Genomic DNA, 8520 nt, shown 5'->3' with positions numbered 1-8520 from the left:
GCCGTGATATCCTCTGGGTCCACATTGTACATTTTGTTGAATATGTATGTTACCCAAAATAAATTTAATCGGTAAGAATAAAAACAACCAGATTTATTTAATAATGTTATTGAAAACACAGTCCAGATTTGTCAAATTACAAATGTGTCAAGTAAATCAAATAAATAACCACTTTTAGGTTATGAAGATTCCAAGTCATGTCCAATTATAAATTGAAAAACAATGTGGTCCTTCTGTAGCACAGTTGGTAGAGCATGGCGCTTGTAATGCCAGGGTAGTGGGTTCGATTCCCGGGACCACCCATACGTAGAATGTATGCACACATGACTGTAAGTCGCTTTGGATAAAAGCGTCTGCTAAATGGCATATATTACAATTGGAAAGTGACTTATGGGTCTCTACATAAATCCCTTGTATTATTATTAGAAATCAACATTGTTTCAACAGTTCACGGTTCTGTTCTTGGGGGAGAAGCCAAACATGTGGGATACTGGATTAATCAATATGAAATATTAAAAGAACACATCGATTGTCAAATGCAGATGAGCTCATAGAGCCGACTTGGTTCCAGATCAGTTTGTGTTCTTGCCAGCTCCATTGCAGTCATTTGGTATGACAAGAGAGCAAACAGACCAGCACCCAGGCTACAGACCGTCACCCAGGCTACAGACCGTCACCCAGGCTACAGACCGTCACCCAGGCTACAGACCAGCACCCAGGCTACAGACCAGCACCCAGGCTACAGACCGTCACCCAGGCTACAGACCATCACCCAGGCTACAGACCAGCACCCAGGCTACAGACCAGCACCCAGGCTACAGACCAGCACCCAGGCTACAGACCGTCACCCAGGCTACAGACTGTCACCCAGGCTACAGACCGTCACCCAGGCTACAGACCGCACCCAGGCTACAGACCGTCACCCAGGCTACAGACTGTCACCCAGGCTACAGACCGTCACCCAGGCTACAGACCAGCACCCAGGCTACAGACCAGCACCCAGGCTACAGACTGTCACCCAGGCTACAGACCGTCACCCAGGCTACAGACCAGCACCCAGGCTACAGACCGTCACCCAGGCTACAGACCGTCACCCAGGCTACAGACCGTCACCCAGGCTACAGACCGTCACCCAGGCTACAGACCGTCACCCAGGCTACAGACCAGCACCCAGGCTACAGACCAGCACCCAGGCTACAGACCGTCACCCAGGCTACAGACCAGCACCCAGGCTACAGACCGTCACCCAGGCTACAGACCAGCACCCAGGCTACAGACCCAGGCTACAGACCGTCACCCAGGCTACAGACCAGCACCCAGGCTACAGACCAGCACCCAGGCTACAGACTGTCACCCAGGCTACAGACCGTCACCCAGGCTACAGACCAGCACCCAGGCTACAGACTGTCACCCAGGCTACAGACTGTCACCCAGGCTACAGACTGTCACCCAGGCTACAGACCGTCACCCAGGCTACAGACCAGCACCCAGGCTACAGACCGTCACCCAGGCTACAGACCAGCACCCAGGCTACAGACCGTCACCCAGGCTACAGACCGTCACCCAGGCTACAGACTGTCACCCAGGCTACAGACTGTCACCCAGGCTACAGACCAGCACCCAGGCTACAGACCAGCACCCAGGCTACAGACCGTCACCCAGGCTACAGACCGTCACCCAGGCTACAGACCGTCACCCAGGCTACAGACCAGCACCCAGGCTACAGACTGTCACCCAGGCTACAGACCAGCACCCAGGCTACAGACTGTCACCCAGGCTACAGACCGTCACCCAGACTAATAAATGGATGGATTTGAAGGTAAATGGGCCTATTATATATTCTCTTCCACGTTCATTGTGTCCTTTGCCAGTGTTGGTCAACGTGGACATTACAGCTGTATTATAATAGCTACTGTGAAAGCAGAAAACAAGTAAAACATCAGCCAAAAGAACAAAAGGTCTATTGTGCAAAACTATTTTATTTACAAATGGCACAACGTGACGGCACACAGTCAATGCACATGCACACCGTTCAAACCGACACTTCATTTAAAGCGAGTTGCTCGACGACTAAACCTAAATTACCTGAGTCTCAGATATAGAGGCAGGCAGGCAGGCAGGCATTCCTAGGCTAGATTCACAGAGGCTATGTCATCAGAAATGGCATCCTAACCCCTAGTCCACTACATTTGACCAGAGCCTCACAGGGAGTGCACTATATAGGGATCCATATCAGACAAGCAGAGATTTCTCTCACTGGAGTGAGTGAGCAAATATTGCCCAAGCAGCGGCTCATAAACTGTTAAAGGCCATTTAAGAGGTTTAGATGAGATTCATAATATACATGACAGCTACTGTGCGATACAGGCTATTTTCAATCAATGCATCAAAACAAACAACATAGCTTTGACAGTGGAGGAGGGCATTAAGACTGATGGTACCAGACCGGTTTGTGTTGTCTAGACAATGACTGTAAGGTCAAGAAGCTGTCCAGAGAAACAGAAATAGATCTGGAACAGAACAGGATTCTAAGAGTGATCAAGAATTCTCATCGGTTGGTTCTAGAATATTACCTCACAATTTAAAATGTCAATGGAAGCCATAGAATGTAAAACATGTCTAAGATATTGACCTGGCCTCTCCCATACATGGTGATAGGCTATGTACAGTTTACATGAGTCACTACAGTAGATACAGGCCACATTGAAGTAGACTTTGCAAAAAATGTGTCCCTTTAAACCAATTTTTTCAGTCAGTATCCGAAGACAGTCATCCTCTGGCAGCAATATTTCTCACGAGTCTTTCTGCTTGATTCTCAAAAATATTATTTTTCAGAATTCATATAGAGATGGTGGTGATGGTGAGGAAAAATCATTGGGGGGCAGAAGACAGCTGTCTAGGAAAGAAGAGAGATGGAGGGAGAGAGAGAGGAGAGTGATGGAGGGAGAGAGATGGAGAGAGATGGAGGAGAGGGAGAGAGAGAGAGAATGCACTGATCTGAATTACCTCTCTGCCCGTTCCCTCTGACCCCTAACCATTCAATGTTTGCAAATCTGTAAGGTGTAGGTACTGTGGTGGAAGCCACAGCAAGATATATCAAACATTGAAGGGTTAGGGCCAAGAGGTAAAGGAAGTAGGGATTGAATTGGGACTGACATGAGAGAGAGAGAGAGAGAGAGCGATGGAATGGTAACACCAGAACAGAACAGGTCAAATTTCCAAAGCTTCCTGTTTCCATCAGCCCCTCAGCCAGCCAGTTTGCTGGCCACGATGGAGGGCTTCCTCTGGGGATGTCCTGGAGTGTGGGGATGTGGTCCCCGGTTATCTCTGCCTTCTCAGCCGGTGTCACTGCAGGGAGCTGCTGCTTGTTCTTCACCTTAGCCTTGGCCATGTTGTAGTCCCCAGAGTCAAAGAACTTTTGCTGAACAGAGAAGAAAAATATACAGTGTATATATAAATAAATCACATATCAGATATGTTACAGCCTTTACAAAGATGTGTGTGTTGTCCAAGAAAATGAAAACCAATGCTTATTTAAAAAAAAAAAAGCATGACAATGATTCCATAACAAATAATGCATTGCTGTGAAAGCAAGTGAATGTAAAGTGTAAATAACCTAGTTTGCACGTTGAAAGCAAGTGAATGTAAAGTGTAAATAGCCTAGTTTGCATGTTGAAAGCAAGTGAATGTAAAGTGTAAATAACCTAGTTTGCATGTTGAAAGCAAGTGAATGTAAAGTGTAAATAGCCTAGTTTGCACGTTGAAAGCAAGTGAATGTAAAGTGTAAATAGCCTAGTTTGCATGTTGAAAGCAAGTGAATGTAAAGTGTAAATAGCCTAGTTTGCATGTTGAAAGCAAGTGAATGTAAAGTGTAAATAGCCTAGTTTGCACGTTGAAAGCAAGTGAATGTAAAGTGTAAATAGCCTAGTTTGCACGTTGAAAGCAAGTGAATGTAAAGTGTAAATAGCCTAGTTTGCATGTTGAAAGCAAGTGAATGTAAAGTGTAAATAGCCTAGTTTGCACGTTGAAAGCAAGTGAATGTAAAGTGTAAATAGCCTAGTTTGCACGTTGAAAGCAAGTGAATGTAAAGTGTAAATAGCCTAGTTTGCATGTTGAAAGCAAGTGAATGTAAAGTGTAAATAGCCTAGTTTTTTTACGTTGAAAGCAAGTGAATGTAAAGTGTAAATAACCTAGTTTGCACGTTGAAAGCAAGTGAATGTAAAGTGTAAATAACCTAGTTTGCACGTTGAAAGCAAGTGAATGTAAAGTGTAAATAACCTAGTTTGCATGTTGAAAGCAAGTGAATGTAAAGTGTAAATAACCTAGTTTGCATGTTGAAAGCAAGTGAATGTAAAGTGTAAATAACCTAGTTTGCACGTTGAAAGCAAGTGAATGTAAAGTGTAAATAGCCTAGTTTGCACGTTGAAAGCAAGTGAATGTAAAGTGTAAATAACCTAGTTTGCACGTTGAAAGCAAGTGAATGTAAAGTGTAAATAGCCTAGTTTGCGTTGAAAGCAAGTGAATGTAAAGTGTAAATAGCCTAGTTTGCACGTTGAAAGCCAGTGAATGTAAAGTGTAAATAACCTAGTTTGCATGTTGAAAGCAAGTGAATGTAAAGTGTAAATAGCCTAGTTTGCACGTTGAAAGCAAGTGAATGTAAAGTGTAAATAGCCTAGTTTGCATGTTGAAAGCAAGTGAATGTAAAGTGTAAATAGCCTAGTTTGCGTTGAAAGCAAGTGAATGTAAAGTGTAAATAGCCTAGTTTGCATGTTGAAAGCAAGTGAATGTAAAGTGTAAATAGCCTAGTTTGCACGTTGAAAGCAAGTGAATGTAAAGTGTAAATAGCCTAGTTTGCATGTTGAAAGCAAGTGAATGTAAAGTGTAAATAACCTAGTTTGCACGTTGAAAGCAAGTGAATGTAAAGTGTAAATAGCCTAGTTTGCACGTTGAAAGCAAGTGAATGTAAAGTGTAAATAGCCTAGTTTGCACGTTGAAAGCAAGTGAATGTAAAGTGTAAATAGCCTAGTTTGCACGTTGAAAGCAAGTGAATGTAAAGTGTAAATAGCCTAGTTTGCACGTTGAAAGCAAGTGAATGTAAAGTGTAAATAACCTAGTTTGCACGTTGAAAGCAAGTGAATGTAAAGTGTAAATAACCTAGTTTGCACGTTGAAAGCAAGTGAATGTAAAGTGTAAATAGCCTAGTTTGCATGTTGAAAGCAAGTGAATGTAAAGTGTAAATAGCCTAGTTTGCATGTTGAAAGCAAGTGAATGTAAAGTGTAAATAACCTAGTTTGCATGTTGAAAGCAAGTGAATGTAAAGTGTAAATAACCTAGTTTGCATGTTGAAAGCAAGTGAATGTAAAGTGTAAATAGCCTAGTTTGCATGTTGAAAGCAAGTGAATGTAAAGTGTAAATAGCCTAGTTTGCACGTTGAAAGCAAGTGAATGTAAAGTGTAAATAGCCTAGTTTGCATGTTGAAAGCAAGTGAATGTAAAGTGTAAATAGCCTAGTTTGCATGTTGAAAGCAAGTGAATGTAAAGTGTAAATAGCCTAGTTTGCACGTTGAAAGCAAGTGAATGTAAAGTGTAAATAGCCTAGTTTGCATGTTGAAAGCAAGTGAATGTAAAGTGTAAATAGCCTAGTTTGCACGTTGAAAGCAAGTGAATGTAAAGTGTAAATAGCCTAGTTTGCATGTTGAAAGCAAGTGAATGTAAAGTGTAAATAGCCTAGTTTGCATGTTGAAAGCAAGTGAATGTAAAGTGTAAATAGCCTAGTTTGCATGTTGAAAGCAAGTGAATGTAAAGTGTAAATAGCCTAGTTTGCACGTTGAAAGCAAGTGAATGTAAAGTGTAAATAGCCTAGTTTGCGTTGAAAGCAAGTGAATGTAAAGTGTAAATAGCCTAGTTTGCACGTTGAAAGCAAGTGAATGTAAAGTGTAAATAGCCTAGTTTGCACGTTGAAAGCAAGTGAATGTAAAGTGTAAATAGCCTAGTTTGCACGTTGAAAGCAAGTGAATGTAAAGTGTAAATAGCCTAGTTTGCACGTTGAAAGCAAGTGAATGTAAAGTGTAAATAGCCTAGTTTGCACGTTCAGCCTAACTAGAATCATCTACAGCTACCAAAGTGTTGTGTTTGCAGGGCACAATCACCAGGCCATTATTACCCCTTTCTGAATCCGTTTCCGGAGCAGGTCAGAGCCCCCAGGCTTGGCTCCAAGATGAGGGAACCTGGCCTTGAGTTTCACCTCCTCTGCCTTCTCCGGGCTGAGGACTGTGTCATCAATCTCCCGTGTTGACAGAACAAACACACAATAAATACAGAGTATAAACACAAATGAATAGGGTTGTGGTGACACGGTATGATGATATGTTACCGACAGCAACAAAATGGTGTTTTTGTCTTCGAGGGTTGACATGTCGATTAGTTTAGCTACTGGTTATGATTCTATCAGATAAATTATGACTTTTGATTTGATTCTCCAATGAGTGGGGTTTGGTTGCTAGCTGGCAACATAGCCTTCAGTTTATCTGCAATGTGCCCCCCCTCCCAAAAAAAGCGTAGCATGCATGAACGCAGACAGACAAAATTGTGGAAAACATCTACCTAGCTACCGGTAAAATGAATAAAGCTCTGTGTTGCTAACTAGCTAACCACGCATATTGATAGATAAAAATAATAATGGTTATGTGCACAGTTCAATGCACGGTGATGATACATTTGAAATAAATGAAAGTTACTAAACGCTAACTAACTAAACTGCTGCTTTGACAGACCTATTTGACATGGCTACTAGCTATGTACCGTAGCTTGTTAGCATCAACATAATTACAACTCTAACCTGCTGTTCCTCCCCGACGGCAGGCCTCGTTCCTTCAATCTCCTCGGACATGGCGAACTATGTAAATGTCCAGTTTTCTACAAAAACGGAGGTTTACACCAACAACACTACAGACACACAGCTACTAACTAGCCAGACCACCGACACAAAAAAAAGGCCGTGTGCTCTTGTCCCTTTTCTCTCGTGGTGCAGCAGATTGTATGTAGACAGAGAAATGAACCTCTCTCTCTCTGTGCCTGTGCCTCTCTCTCTCTCTCTCTCTCTCTGTCTCTCTCTCATCTCTCATCTCTCTCTCTCTCTCTCTCTCTCTCTCTCTCTCTTTCTTTCTGTCTCTCTCTCTCTCTCTCTCTCTCTCTCTCTCTCTCTCTCTCTCTTTCTCTCTCTCTCTCTATGCCTCTCTCTGTCTCTGTATCTCTCTCTCTATTCAATTCAATTAAAGGGCTTTATTGGCATGGGAAACATGTGTTAACATTGCCAAAGCAAGTGAGGTAGATAATATACAAAAGTGAAATAAACAGTAAAAATTAACAGTAAACATTACAGATACAGAGGTTTCAAAACAATAAAGACATTACAAATGTCATATTATATATATATACAGTGTTGTAACGATGTACAAATGGTTAAAGTACACAAGGGAAAATGAATAAGCATAAATATGGGTTGTATTTACAGTGGTGTTTGTTCTTCACTGGTTGCCCAAATCTAGCTGCTGTGATGGCACTATGTGGAATTTCACCCAGTAGATATGGGAGTTTAGGGACTCTTCTCCAGGTTCATCTCTCTGTAGGTAATGGCTTTGTTATAGAAGGTTTGGGAATCGCTTCCTTTTAAGTGGTTGTAGAATTTAATGGCTCTTTTCTGGATTTTGATAATGAGTGGGTATCGGCCTAATTCTGCTCTGCATGCATTATTTGGTGTTCTACGTTGTACACTGAGGATATTTTTGCAGAATTCTGCATGCATGCGGACCCCAGACCTCACAACCATAAAGGGCAATGGGCTCTATGACTGATTCAAGTATTTTTAGCCAGATCCTAATTGGTATGTTGAATTTTATGTTCCTTTTGATGGTATAGAATGCCCTTCTTGCCTTGTCTCTCAGATCATTCACAGCTTTGTGGAAGTTACCTGTGGCGCTGATGTTTAGGCCAAGGTATGTATAGTTTTTTGTAGTCTAGGGCAACAGTGTCTAGATGGAATTTGTATTTGTGGTCCTGGCGTCTGGACCTTTTTTGGAACACCATTATTTTGGTCTTACTGAGATTTCCTGTCAGGGCCCAGGTCTGACAGAATCTGTGCATAAGATCTAGGTGCTGCTGTAGGCCCTCGTTGGTTGGTGACAGAAGCACCAGATCATCATCCAACAGTAGACATTTGACTTCGGATTCTAGTAGGGTGAGGCCGGGTGTTGTAGACTGTTCTAGTGCCCGCGCCAATTCGTTGATGTATATGTTGAAGAAGGTGGGGCTTAAGCTACATCCCTGATTATATGCCCCAAACAGATAAAATCACATTTTTTTTATTTGTCACACGCTTCATAATATAATAATATAATATATGACATTTAGCTGACCCTTTTTTCCAAAGCGACTTACAGTCATGTGTGCATACATTCTACGTATGGGTGGTCCCGGGAATCGAACCCACTACCCTGACATTACAAGCGCCATGCTCTACCAA

The 8520-nt window shown here is 42.3% G+C and overlaps 1 long non-coding RNA gene across 29 annotated transcripts; it reads right to left on the bottom strand.

Annotated features, from left to right (window-relative positions):
- Positions 1 to 3842: 3842 nt before the first annotated feature.
- LOC127923064 (uncharacterized) lies at positions 3843 to 5861 on the bottom strand. 29 transcript variants are annotated; one of them, XR_008113188.1, is made up of 6 exons: positions 5287 to 5861; positions 5155 to 5198; positions 4891 to 5066; positions 4585 to 4672; positions 4367 to 4454; positions 3846 to 4100 (listed from the first exon to the last, which is right to left on the bottom strand). It is a non-coding gene; the product is annotated as an uncharacterized LOC127923064 (long non-coding RNA). The 29 variants fall into 29 exon arrangements; XR_008113179.1 differs by having other exon boundaries at positions 5155 to 5286; positions 5331 to 5861; XR_008113173.1 differs by having other exon boundaries at positions 5155 to 5242; positions 5331 to 5861.
- Between the last annotated feature and the right edge of the window lie 2659 nt (positions 5862 to 8520).

Source organism: Oncorhynchus keta, unplaced genomic scaffold (assembly GCF_023373465.1).
Source record: "Oncorhynchus keta strain PuntledgeMale-10-30-2019 unplaced genomic scaffold, Oket_V2 Un_contig_28133_pilon_pilon, whole genome shotgun sequence".
In the NCBI taxonomy this organism is placed as follows: domain Eukaryota; kingdom Metazoa; phylum Chordata; class Actinopteri; order Salmoniformes; family Salmonidae; genus Oncorhynchus; species Oncorhynchus keta.
The sequence above is the reverse complement of the archived record's forward strand: the minus strand, read 5'-3'. Positions and strand labels throughout refer to the sequence as shown.